Consider the following 13,643-nt stretch of genomic DNA (forward strand, 5'->3'; position numbering starts at 1 on the left):
GAACTACAGTAGGTGACATACCGGCTCCAGCCAGCCAAAAGAGAAAATCCCGAGTGAAGCCGGAAGAAGCCGCGTCGGTGGGAAAGCTCCCAATATTGCCCAAGGGTGTTCTTTCCGTCCAATAGCATCTTTTAGCTTTGTTTGGTTTTGGACATCTTTGGGGGCCGTGTCCGTCCTAACCGGAACTCCCCTCCGGCTTCACCTCCGGTGGTGTGATGTCACTTCCAGAAGCTTTCTAGCATCATGGTTTGAAAGGACGCAACGGGATGCAAAACTAGAACGCGACTTCGAGATATCCGATTTTGCTCACCTGGGGAGCTGCTCAAACCTCGTAAGCTTAACACAACGGGTTTATACTCAAATTCTTCCTGCCTCTCGCGCAGGACTACATGTTCTTCGAGAGTACTCCCACAAGCAAGGGCGACGCGCCTGGAATGTTGGATTAGAAACGCCTGGCGATGCATCCTCCTCTACATGTCGCCCCAGCATTCTGAAGACAAAATTCGAGCGTCTACATCGCGGGCATCCAGTTTGATAAAGAAATATATATATATTAAATATTTGAAGGTTGATACAACGTTTTTTGTACTTTTATTACATACCGCTAAGAATTAATCCCTGATGTTAACCCGGAAAACACGTGTTAGTGTTCATATCCGCGCAATGGCTGTCGAAGAAAGTGGTGCCGAACTAGCAGCGTTCACCCCCTCAACTTGCAACCAGACCGAAAAAAAGGCCACGGGATATTGTGCCGATTCTATGCCGTCAATGTTCTTCACAGACGCGCACTGAGGTCGGCAAAGCGCAGGGAACGTGGTAAATAGCATACAATCGAGAGTTTTAGTAGACCGCTATCTGGAGCTACGCTTTGCTAGCGGGATTTTGAGTCGTCACCTCGAAGCATAGATTGAGCACGCGCCAGCCAGGCCTGCAAAAATGGCACACGAGCGACTAACTGTATGCTTGTCGAGGTATTGAAGGTCACGAGCCCAGATCGAGTCCTGTATGACTAGGCTTTTTATATAGTCACACTGGGGACTACCTGCAAGCGAAAACATCAACACTACAATACCTGTATGAGTACGTCATCTGGCTTTAACAGGATGCTGAACCGAAATCTGGATTCCACAATACACAGTAGCAGAATCCTGCAGCGGGACGCTACAAACACCAAAACATCACTCATACAGCAATATCTCGAACGGATGACCGCATTTTTCTAAAACAAGGAGGCGCATTTCACAGATATGTTAGACGTGGTTTCTCCGAGAACAGTCGAGAAGGAGATAAAACGTCCTCGCGTCGTCTCCGCCTCACCGCCTCGGGGTGGCAAAGCGAAGATAGGAGGAAACGGGATATGTTGACGTCACGTATCTTGTTGGCCTCATTCAATCTCGGTCTTTTTTTTTTTTTTTCTTCCAAAAACGCCGCCGTTCATTCGGGATATTGCCTTCCAAGTGGTGCTGTAGAAACTGTAGCGTCCCGCCTACCGCTCCTGCATTGTTTTCTGAAATTTAAAGTTTGGTTCACCATCCGTTTAACGAGGAAGAGACTAAAAGAAAAGTCGGTTTTATCTTCGAAATTTTGCCGCGAGAAAGGTTCTCGATCAGTGGCGTTGGGTTGCAGCATATTTAAGCTTTACTCAGTCTTGGGTAAGTTACTTTTACAAATTAATTTGTTACAGTCGCAGATAATTTATGGAAACCTAGTCAAGTTAAAGTTACAGCTATTTAAAAGTAAAAGTACCGCGTTACAGTTGCAGTTACTTCGTCATAGTAAGTTTCTTACCTCGAAAAAACTTTCGTTTTTTTTTTAAATTTTACTATCAAGACATTGATGACAACATATAATGCCTACAATTTATATTTATCTGAAACTCTCAAACACTCCTTTAACGTTTTGCGATATAAATGATTACCATCCCACGACTTTGTTGAATCAAAGCGTGTGTTTGATTCTATTCAAGATGGTGTAGCTAATAAATTATTTATTCATGTTGTAAGGCTGCACCAACTGCCTTTCAAATATCACTCAATTGTCCCCTTTTGATGCTGAACCCATCCTTGCTCAAGAGGCGCTCAATGGGTGCGCTGGACGGATGTGCAGTATTTAGGCGTAAAAAACTTTTCTAATAGTGTTAAAGTCGTTGAAGCTGGAGAGCGTTGTCAAGTATTCAGCCGTCTATTGTTCCGTCTTCATGCCTGACGGTTGTGTTCAGAAATAAAAGAGACCATAAAACGATTTCTCAACCTTTTCTTTCTAAGCTTTCCTCAACTCACAAACCGCGCAGCGTATCACACAGCTAGAGAAGACGGGAAGGAGGAACTCCCCTTTTGCTCGAACCCTTGTTTGCGTACCCGGACGCGTATAGACCTTTCCAACAAACCCCTTCTGCGAGCTGTCATCTTTTCTTACTGGACTGTTAAATGCCTTCTGAGCACGCGCAATAGCGCCTCTTGCGAAAAAATCGTACGCCGCGCCTGCGTAACAGTCCAGTGACTCAACATTTTTCGCCTGGGCGATAAGCGATGGAAAGGTCTATAAGCAAACCATATCCCGTACAGTGCCTGGCCACGCCCCCTTCGGCGCGACGCGAAAGCGGCCATTTCATTGGTTTTGAAAATGTCACGTGACATGACGTCACTTCCGCGCCGTTTGAACGCATCTGAGCTGTCTGAGCGCGTTTTCGTCTTGTCAAGATGGCGTCCGCCGCTGCGCTGGTGGGTGAGACGCGCGTTACGCTGCGCCGCTGTAAACACTTCGTTTCACGCGCGTGCCTAGATGACTCGAATGCTTTCAACTTAGCGATGTGAACTCGTTTTTCGGTAAGATGAACGCCCAGGACTGCACGCCGAGATGATGCCACCGCATACGCGCCGCTGCCGAAGTCGCCCCTACGAGTACGACCACTACGATCGTCGAAGTTCGCCGCTGCACCGATGACTCGAATGCTTTCAACTGAGCGATGTGAACTCGTTTTTCGGTAAGATGAACGCCCAGGACTGCACGCCGAGATAATGCCACCGCATACGCGCCGCTGCCGAAGTCGCCCCTACGAGTACGACCACTACGATCGTCGAAGTTCGCCGCTGCACCGATGACTCGAATGCTTTCAACTGAGCGATGTGAACTCGTTTTTCGGTAAGATGAACGCCCAGGACTGCACGCCGAGATAATGCCACCGCATACGCGCCGCTGCCGAAGTCGCCCCTACGAGTACGACCACTACGATCGTCGAAGTTCGCCGCTGCACCGATGACTCGAATGCTTTCAACTGAGCGATGTGAACTCATTTTTCGGTAAGATGAACGCCCAGGACTGCGCGCCGAGATAATGCCACCGCATACGCGCCGCTGCCGAAGTCGCCCCCTACGATCGTCGAAGTTCGCCGCTGCACCGTAGCACCAAACGCTAGCAACTAATGCTTTCACCTCGGCGATGTGAACTCGTTTTTTGGTAAGATGAACGCCCAGGACTGCATGCCGACATAATGCTACAGCATACGCGCCGCTGTCGAAATCGCCCCTACGAGTACGACCCATAACGATCCTTGGAGTTCGCCGCTGCACCGTAGCACCAAATGCTAGCAACTCTTGCGGAGGACGGCTCGCGGACGCAGTGCTTCTTGTACGTGGACATGTTCTCGTTCCGCAAACGCGCCTAATCGTGACACGGGTGCGCTGTGCGCCTGATGTCTACGCGCGTTCCAGTGCGAATTCGGAAAGCGATGGAGGTGTCGTTCTATCACCATCAAAGTACGCGGGCCCCTGAGAATGATTGACACCTTCAGTAAATGTACCACAGTAGGTTGTAGTTGCGCATCTCACTTTACTGCTTTCCATGTTCCTCATGAGAGTAGGCACACATAACATTGCTCTGATCACTCTTCCTACCCGTGAGGTTGAAGTTACTGTGGAGGAAAATGTCAGTTGTCCAGCACCACGAAGACTTCTACGGCGAGGGGGAACAAGCCATGAAGAGGGAATAAGAGCACATACCTCACACACAAGTGAAGCTTTTATTTCAAAACAGGAAACGCTTTCAAGATTAAATGTAGAACAGTACAGTATATAGTAGTGGTTTGAAGGTCCCCATGCTCCAGGCACGTTTTCACATATCAAACACTTTTCAAACTACAGGGTGCAATCGAGAAAAGTAAACCCTTACTTTTGGCCTGCATAGACAAACTATGTATCGCCGAATGCCGAAACTCCACGCGAATGTAACCTTGGCGATCTCAGCAAGATGCCAAAGTTTCAGAAAGTAGCGTCATCGAATTGAATATTTATGCATGATTACCGGAAATTTTCAATGTGAGAATGGAGGCTCGCAGAGCTCGCGATTACATGGAGATGAATGGGAGATGCTACTGGGACGCGACCCCATTTTCCTATTGAGATTTTCAGAAAATCCCTAGTAACTTTCAAATTCAATGACGTCACATTCTGAAACTTTGGCATCTTGCTCAGACTGCTAGGGTTACATTCTGGCGGAGTTTCAGCGTTCTGCTATGCATAGTCTTTTTATGCGGGCCGAAAAGGAGGGTTTACTTTTCTCGATCGGACCCTGTAGCGCAGCAGCATAATATTCTGCGCCTTACTAAGTGCGTCGAAGGGTAACCTCCTCAACTGGCCCATTATGGGGTGAGAGTATGTCCTCAGACATCTACGGGTTTTCAATGATTATGGAAGTAATCAAGTGGAAACTGCACTGCTTCAAATGTGAGCATAGCCCAGTCACGTCGGTCTTGTTCATTACACGGTCCAGCTCATCCCCACGGCATTGATTAATCTCTAGGTATGTCGGATTGTGTTCCTTCATGACGTCCAGCCACCGCAAGTGGGGCTCTTGTGCCTGCATAAAAGACATTGAAACCACCAAGTTACGTCTAGTCCAATTTGGACCTACGAGAAGTCCACGGCTGTAAGGCCATGCAGCAGCCACTGAGGACTCTCCTCTACATTTTTTTTCTTCATGGTTGCACTTCGCAGTATTCATGCATGGCTTCTTAAGATTACTGTTAAGTAGCACGACTGATTCCAGCCACTTAGAGCTGTTATTCTGCTAAGGCCACAGGCAAAATTAGTCCTGCCAATCGTAGACTGTGAGCAACAGGTGAGGTGAGCAATACCCATATGCTTCACATTAAAATTGGGCTTGTCTCGGCACATTTGGCCATGTTGAAACTGTCATGCCGTAGCCCTGATCGTCACATGTGTGCCAAGTCATTGAATAAACAGTTTTATTTCTCTACTATGCTAAGTTAAATTCAAAGGACCTCGGTTATTATCCCAGTTAACACTGCGCAAACTTTGTAGGAACAAACGGTCCTGCAGTCGTCCATTTCTGCTTCGTGCAGCCTTTCAGGTAAACAGCGAACTAAAAAAATTAATGTGCAATTCGCATCAGATAGAAATATGCACGGCTTTAAATGGCTTGGCTGCACTTTTGCCAAATAAAAGTGCACGCTTCGCAGCCCAGAACATTGCATAAGTGTCTCTGTCACAGGTGGCAACTGCACTTTGAGAAACTTGGCTTCCTTAGATGCCAACATCAAGTGACCCTCTGGCCCTTCTCGATATGGTTGTGGGCAGCTGTCAGCCAGCTCCACTCTGCCCGTGATAGTGGCCTGGGAGGCACCTTGTTGCGGGCCATGACTCCTGCAGCACTGCCCTCTCCACAATAGGGTTGTTGATCGTGAAGACCTGTAGTGCCTGGCAAAAAATATTATGCTGCCCACCATTGGAGCAACGAAGAACTGAACTACCATACCGAGTGTACCGAAACATGTCTTCCACACATAGAAATGTTATCAGGAGGCACAAAGACGAGGCAGAAAAGTGTGCGCGGTCATTGGTCGAAACAGTGAATAAAGGCATGTCATCGTGTCTCGGTGGTAAACAAAAGCCTGAGGTGCGTGAAGAGCTGACTGACTTGCTGCATATTCCTTCTCTATACACAGAGATATTATCCTTACATTTGCTCGAGACAACAGGCTGCCGACATCCATTTATGTACAAGATACCAACCTACAGGAATTGATATCTTGCATTTCTGTACCACAAACATGTTTCTTCCTGGAACATTTCACTTTTATTATCTCGGCTGCTCACACTGCTGGCAAGTGCGCCTTCACTGAGTGCATACAACAAAGACATGTGTTTTTTTTGTTTTTTTGTTTGAAGCAGCATTGAAATTATAGTAATAGTCTTCATTGGCTTAGGAAAGCCGTGGCACCATGGAAAGGCAACAGCCCGTACCATGAAGGCCCGCGGTGCCGCGTCTAATGAAAATGATTATGTGATGAGTATGTACAAGATCCGAGATAACTCTTATATGCTTCTCACATGACAACTTTATCAGCAGTGCGTCTTGGACAATGGCCTCCAAGGTTTGCAAGTTTGTAGCGTAGAGGGGCGTCCATGTCGATGGATGCCCCTCTACACAAACAGAAAGCTGCAAAATTTGTCCTTTAAAGGCCGATGCGCAACCTTGACGTTCTGCAGGGGCTATAATCCTTTTAGAGTCCTCCTCTCTTAAACTGCGAGGGGGAGCTGCATTGTGTGAAGGTCGAAGGTGGAGAGGATATAGGAAAGGAGGGGGTCCGAAAAAGTGCAAGCTGTACGTCGGCCTGCTGACGTACAGCTTGCACTTTCCACTTTTCCGAACGAGCTTTAAGCTCGTTCCTTTTTGCCGCAAGAAAAAAAAAAAGTCCTAGTACTGTAAGTTGATGATGAGATCATGATACATTGAAATACAAAACAATGGAGCGCGTAGCTTTCGGCACATGCTGCGCCAACTGGAGGTCGCCTAGGAACTCACACAAATGCTCAGTTGCAGTGAGGGCGCGTGTCCTGCTCCAATATGTTCGACCCTCGCTCGGCACATGCTGAAGTTTCGGTTCTAAGCCGGCATTGCGCAGCTGGAAGCCCTCGCTTAGCTCGTACCAATTAAGATTAAGGACCAAAGCGACACAGGGCAGTCGTGCCTCGGCTTGATTCTGGAGAATGAGCGGCGAGCTTTCCACTTTCAAGTCGATTCAAAACAAGCAGAAGAGAGCATAGGAATGAGGGTGCTGGGACAGAGGTGCGAAAAGGAAATGGGAGAGAACGTGAGGAACTGTTTGTTAGATGACGCCGCCCGCCCGAGGGTATCTGAGACGACTGTCAAGGGCCTCCACAGTCGTCCCAGCCACGCCTTGAAAGCCTATTTCTTGCATACCGTGAGTCCCGACGGGGAAGAAGAGCGATGCACAGGAGGAAGACGACGAAAAGAATAGAAAAAGAGAAAACACTAAAAGAGGACATGCATCGAGGAAGGCGAAGCTGCCTGCGTTTTGTACAGAATGCAGGCAGAAAGGGCACCCTGGCAAGCCTATCTTCAGAACAATTTGGTTCAGGCCACATGCGTTGTTGTCTCTCCACCTGTCTCGGTGGCTTATTTTTACAAAGTGTTTGGCACCCACTTTCGCGACTTTTCGGGGTTGGGGGTTGTGGAGGCGCCGCTTAGAAAACAGTGAATTTTACCAACCTACGAAATCAGGACATTTGACACTTTTCTCAATCTCTTGCAGGACGCGGGACAACGACTTCTAATGCGGGACGGGCGGTCACCCTAAGTAGCTGGAAGCGTAAACGAGAAACATTAGTTTATTTCTGCATCCAAAGCCCCCATGCAAAATAAAGTTCAAATAATGTAGTTGACCCAACTCAGTTGCTTCAACCTTGTAAGAAGTGGCACGCTAGCTTTATTCGTACAGAAGCGAAGAATGGTTTTGGCTAACTCGCCGTTTCTTGGCTAATGATGCTGAGTGTATCATTTCTGAGGCAAACTAACACCTTCACCATGACCGAATAGGGCATATTGCTATGAAATATAGCTAAAGTGGCCGTCATTTATCTGCAGTAAACAAGCCAAGAGAAATAAACACTGCGGGAGTGTTTCAACGCCCCGCACCCAAGCAGCGTGCTGCTGCTGTGGCTACCGGCTAGCTTGCTCACGCCGCACTAGCCAAGGACCGACAATAATGTCAACAGGGCCTCCGCTTCAAGTGCAATGCTGGCGCAGCGCCGAACCTTTGGATGTGCAAGCGAGAGTTGAGCACATTAGTGCATGAAGCCTCGCATCCACTGCGCATTTTTGTGATTTCGCCGGCAAACGCCTAGTGACACAGCATATACTGAAAGCCACGCGCTCCGTTGTTCGTATTTCAATGTATCAGGATAGCACAAACTACTAGTTAGAGCAAGACTTGGTTGTCAGAGATGGAACGGCATTGCGCACAGGTATGGTCATCTATCACATGAATCGAGAAATTAGTTGCGCTCTGCGGGGGCCAAACATTTTACTACTGTCGTTGAGGTTAGAGTGTAGTGTCTGGCAAGTAGAGAGAAGGGGACAAGTGGGTATGGCTCTCGCATTCTGTGCCACTTACGAATTGACTCCCCAAACAAGAGCAGATGGGTTTCGCTGAGAAGTTTGAAAGCTACCGAGTACCCCTCGACGCTCTGTTCACTGTCCATGAGGACAGCGCCAGCCATCATTGCTACTGTGGCGGTGCGCTCAGTTCTGTCGCAAGAGGATGTCCAGGGCCTGCCACATGATAGGGGTCACCACCACAACTGCCGAGCCGGTTTCCCAGCAGCTCACCGTGATGCCGGTCCCTGAAAATCATTGTGTAAAATGAGGCGAGGCTCGATCTAATCACTTTTTTCAAGCAACTGTAACATTAGAATTCGCCAATAATTTGTCCGTTACGACTGTACTATAGCTATTTGCAAGCTAGAAAAAAAGGTGGCGGCTTCCCGCAAGGGGTGTGATGTGCATAAATCTAAAATGGAAATCTTAGCTGGGGTCCTCTATAATGACACATTTCTAGTAGAAACTGCTAAAGACTGCACAGGAACAGCCCCTCTATTTCATGAGGCAACGCGGTAAAATGCGGTGGCCAGCCATGTGACACTAGAAATGGATCGTGGCACTGTAGCAACTTCTAGTACACTTGGAGCCACTGTACTAAGAGTCGACAGAACTGCTAAATTGCGCCGTCCCGAGGACAGATGGTTTAAGGCCTCAACGTCGTGACGGATTTTTGCTGGGCGTCTATGGGCCCACACACTTTTTTGGACATAATTAGAGTTTAAAAAAAAAAACAAAAAAAAAAAACCTTGAAGGTGCCTGAGTGTTTTACAGAATTAATGAAATAGCATCTCTCATTGCCCATCATTTTTGTTTTGATATGTGAAGTATTTTTTTACTGCAAAAATAACCTAATTTCGCCATTTTGACTTGTCTGGTAACAATGACTGTGGTCATCCGTCCCGTTTGCCCCTGCATAAACTTCTCGGCTACGAAGCAGCGACGCGATGACAGTAGTGGACATTCGTCTGTGCACTTTGCTTATGTATTCCTTTAGGCAGTGTCCCCATGGGTGATTCTTTGTGGCAGTTACGATGTTCCGCTCGAAATGTCTGTGGGAATAAAAGGGTGTGAATGCAATAGCAGCTTCATACTTTCGTGGTGCTACACTTTCTCAAGTTGAACATTGTGTTCTTTCGTTAATGTTCTCCCTTGAGAGGACATCCCACCACACTCATTCCAACATATGCCTGAGCTTATAATAAATGTGCCTGGAGATTTTTAGCTGGATGTCAGGTGACTAACAACTCAAGTTCATGATCGAGCACGTATGCAGGCAGGCATACGAGCAGAAGAATGTTAAGCATAGCTAAAAGATGAGGTTTCAGACGGTTACTATATCGCTATCAAGAAAAAAGCATCCCGCGCACTAAAAGGCATTTTTCACTCGTACAGGAATAAGACTAGTAATCGAAGTTTCCAGCTACTTTGTTTTTTAAGTATTGTTGCAATCGAAGTTCGTAGCAAGAATCGCTAATTTTTGTACCTGGCTGCTAGTCCTTGAATTCGCCGCTTTTATTTTTTTTTTCACGGTCTCCACTAGTTTTACTGGTTCTCTTGAACTATCGTAGCATGCGGCTGCCGCCAGTAAAACCGAACAGCGCCGTTCCTGTTTTCCTCACTCGCATCACACGACTTCGACGTACGCTTCGACAACATCCATGTTTGTTTACTTTTCGCGAAAAACGCAGCCCACCAAATGCTGGCAACATTGCCATTGCGCATGCAGAAGAACGAGTGATTCGGTTGTTTTACAGCGATAGCTGTTATGGGCTCTTCCCCCCCTTTGGAATGATGGCGTAGGGTGTAGGGCGTAGGGCATTCGGTATCCGTCGTCGATATTGAGGATTGCTCCAAAACATTTTGTTACATTTCGCCGCTGTCAGGAATCGACCCTGGGTCTGCTGCGTGTGAGGCAAGCGCTTTGCCCCTGCACTACTGGCTCCATGGCACACTGCATCAGTAAAGTGTGTGTGGTGAGCACACATGTGCATATGAGTCTCGTGCACCGCCCGGCTACCTCCGTTTTCCAGGGAACGCAGCGGAACACAATCGTCCATGCACGCGAGATGCGTTAAATGGAAGGCAGGTCATGCCTATCATCGACAGTACACGCTCATGACGAAAATACAAAGAAGTAGCTTGAAACAAAACAGCGCCGTAGCACAGACAAAGCTATGAGCTCAAGCCCCAAGCAAACAATAAAAAGAGAAGACCAAAATGGCTAGATGTCAAAACCCTAAGCGAAGTGCACATAAAGGCGCCCTAGTGAGGTGCTAGTGCAGCTGGTATTGGGTGTTTTCATTGGCATAATTTAGTCCACCATTTTATTGTTATTAGCTGTCGGGCGCGTGCCAAATAGAAGCATTTCGATGATGCCTAAGACTATCAAATCCGTAAAGCACAGAAACTTATACCTGCCATTGTGTTACCATTGAACAACGAAATGGCCGATTGACATCACGTGAAAACAACCAACGCCTATTTGGTGCGTTAACCTGCTTAGCCCGGTGGAAACTGTCCTACCCAAATGAGCCACGCCGCGATTCGCAAAAGCGTCAGAAATGAGTTGGAAAAATTTGCGAACTTGGAGTTGCTTGTGAAATAGCCACAGACGTGTACTTATGCAACGCACATTTGATAAATCTGTGTTCCGTCGAAGGGTAGCTTCACTACTCGTGGATCCAGATGAGCAAACGGCGCAAAGCATTCTGAATGCGAACCTGATCATTGAGGGTCTTGTGCTAGCTTGCACTAGCTCGCACTTCAGCATCAAAATCTTTAGTCGCGTGGCGGACAACGCATAAAGCCGAAGGTTGGGGGCCTAAATCCGGACTTCGTATTTGTAAACAGGTTAGTGCCCATGGTGCCACACAGTGGACCACCCCTCGCAACTCACTTTACATATCACAAAGTGTACTGAGCGTTCCCAAAAAGGGTACGTGCAAATGTAGTCATGCCACAGGGTTCACACAGATTATTCACTTAATCGGTCAACACAGGCGTATTAGAGGTGTTGACGCGGATGCGCCAACAAATAACGACGAGAAACAGTCGACTGAATAGCGCGGCGTCATTAACGTTATGCACATAGGGTAACGTTAATTCTTCACAGGAACTGCACCACACCAGAGATCGATTCATCGTAGCTGCGGGAGGGGAAAGAGCCTGATTGCGCTACAAGTGTCTATAGGGTGTTTTCATAAGACTTAAGTCTGTCATTTTGTTAATAGAAGTCGGCGTAATGAGATCTGGAAGCTTCTGCGCACTACGCATCTGAGGGCATGAAATGAATTCTTAGAATGATCGCCTTCGGCACAAGCCATAAAACTCATCACAACAAAATGGCGAACAAAAACACGTAGGTGAATACACCTCATACTCCGAAGATGTATTCAAACAAAAACTACGTCTTTGCCATTTGCTTGTGACTGTGAGAGTGCAGCGGGGGCGCGGCCGTGAGCAACAAGCTCGGACGTTTACAAAATATAGCGTCTACCTGTTAGTCAGGGAAGCATGTCGTTTTTGGCACGACACACGGCATCTCACACTGTTAAGATGCAAAAAAAGTTCTATCGAACCGAACAAGAGGTGTTCAATCCCGATTTGTATTGAGCTGACCAAACATGTTCGTGTCACACTGACGCGACTACGCCGATCAATAAGGACAAACATAAAGGCAGATTGAACAGCGACGTTAATGAACAGTCAAGAAAATCGGCTGTCATAGCCCATACCGATATTTCCAACGTGTTGAACCTCGGCAGCAGCGAACTTCGAGACTCCAAACTTCTCCTGCCATCTGCACTGCATCTGCCTCCGCCATTTGCCGCCATCCGCCATTCAGGGCGCCGCCGCGCCGCGTCGGCCGCGCCATCACGCGGCTGACGCGGCGATAAGACAATAACTCGAACAGAAAATTAAAAAAAAAGTTATAGGGAAATCGCTATCACTAATTAGGAATTATTTTGAGCATTTCTGTGACAAATTAAGAACGTTAATTATTAGGCTTCAAAGTTTTCTTACTTCCCACCCATCCAACCGACTCAATGAATGTTACTGGTGTAGGAAACGAAACCGAAACCAAGAGCGGCGTCAGAAAAGCCGGATGTCAATCAGCGTGGGGATTAGCCTACCACGCCTACCCTCTCCCTTTCTTTTCCTTGATCCTTTTCACCTTTCAACCCTTTTTTTTTTCCCCTGTTGCAACCTGTTGTTTCAAGCTCGACATCGAAGCCAGTGGTGTGTTGGTTGAATCATCGTGCTCTTGTTTGAATCGCCGTGCTTTCGTCCACGATTTGACTTTTGCTTGCCAGCGTGGAGTTCACCAAGGTGCGGGTCACGGTGGTGCGGGTACACGTGTTGTGTGGGTACACGTGTTGTGTGTCACTGAATGAACCATCGGCGACGTGTTCTGCGAGACATTTGTAAGCTGGTTGAATCACCGTTACTTTTCCTCTCCAGTATCCTGACCGCTGCGCACTCGTGCACGAGTTGAATGTGCTTTGCATCACTGTTTTTTCGTTCCCCAGAGTGGTGAGCGTCGTGCTTTCATGCGCGAAACGAAAGTGCGACTTGTCTTCTGTGTATCACTGCTACTGAACCGCTGAATTTTTTTAACGATGGACGAGCCTCCTTCGCCGTTCGAGCGGCTGGAGGTAGTGAAGGACGACCTCGCGTCGACGGAAAAGGAATCAGTGTTTCGCGCGAACCTGAACAACGAAGCGGCCGTCGACGAATGGCTGGAGGCCTACAGTCTCCAAACAAACACTTCTTGGATCGTCCAAAAGGTCCAGAAGGAGGGACAACGGTACGTTCATGTCATTCATGCTTTCCGCGATTGAGGACCGCATCGATGATAATTGGAATGCGGCTCTCAACTAACTATATATCCTGAGTCTTTGGCCGTCTCGGCATGCTATTTAGGTTTTCTAAATTCAGAACAGTTATTGAGAAAACAGCGAATGGAAAACACATTCGAAATTTCCCGCGCAGCCGGGTGCCGTGACGTCACGGAGAGGCAGACGTGCAGGTCGAGAAAAAATAGAGCATGCTGCGGATTTGTTTGAACCTGCGTAGTCAGGGTGAAAATGAAATGGCATTTGTTTCACACCACCAAACTTCGTGTAATCAGTTGTCAATAGTCGTGAAATGGAGCGCATAGCCAATGAATGGAAAGCGGAGAAACTTTCCACTGTCGCAGAGCTTTATACACCCCCCCAGGT

General features: G+C 47.6%; 1 long non-coding RNA gene across 1 annotated transcript; it reads right to left on the bottom strand.

Annotated features, from left to right (window-relative positions):
- Positions 1–3,852: 3,852 nt before the first annotated feature.
- Positions 3,853–12,285, bottom strand: LOC120842015. Its single transcript, XR_005715867.3, has 3 exons — positions 12,156–12,285; positions 8,435–8,663; positions 3,853–4,854 (listed from the first exon to the last, which is right to left on the bottom strand). It is a non-coding gene; the product is annotated as an uncharacterized LOC120842015 (long non-coding RNA).
- Between the last annotated feature and the right edge of the window lie 1,358 nt (positions 12,286–13,643).

The sequence above is a fragment of the Ixodes scapularis genome, unplaced genomic scaffold (genome assembly GCF_016920785.2).
Source record: "Ixodes scapularis isolate PalLabHiFi unplaced genomic scaffold, ASM1692078v2 PGA_scaffold39__5_contigs__length_11793443, whole genome shotgun sequence".
In the NCBI taxonomy this organism is placed as follows: Eukaryota; Metazoa; Arthropoda; class Arachnida; order Ixodida; family Ixodidae; genus Ixodes; species Ixodes scapularis.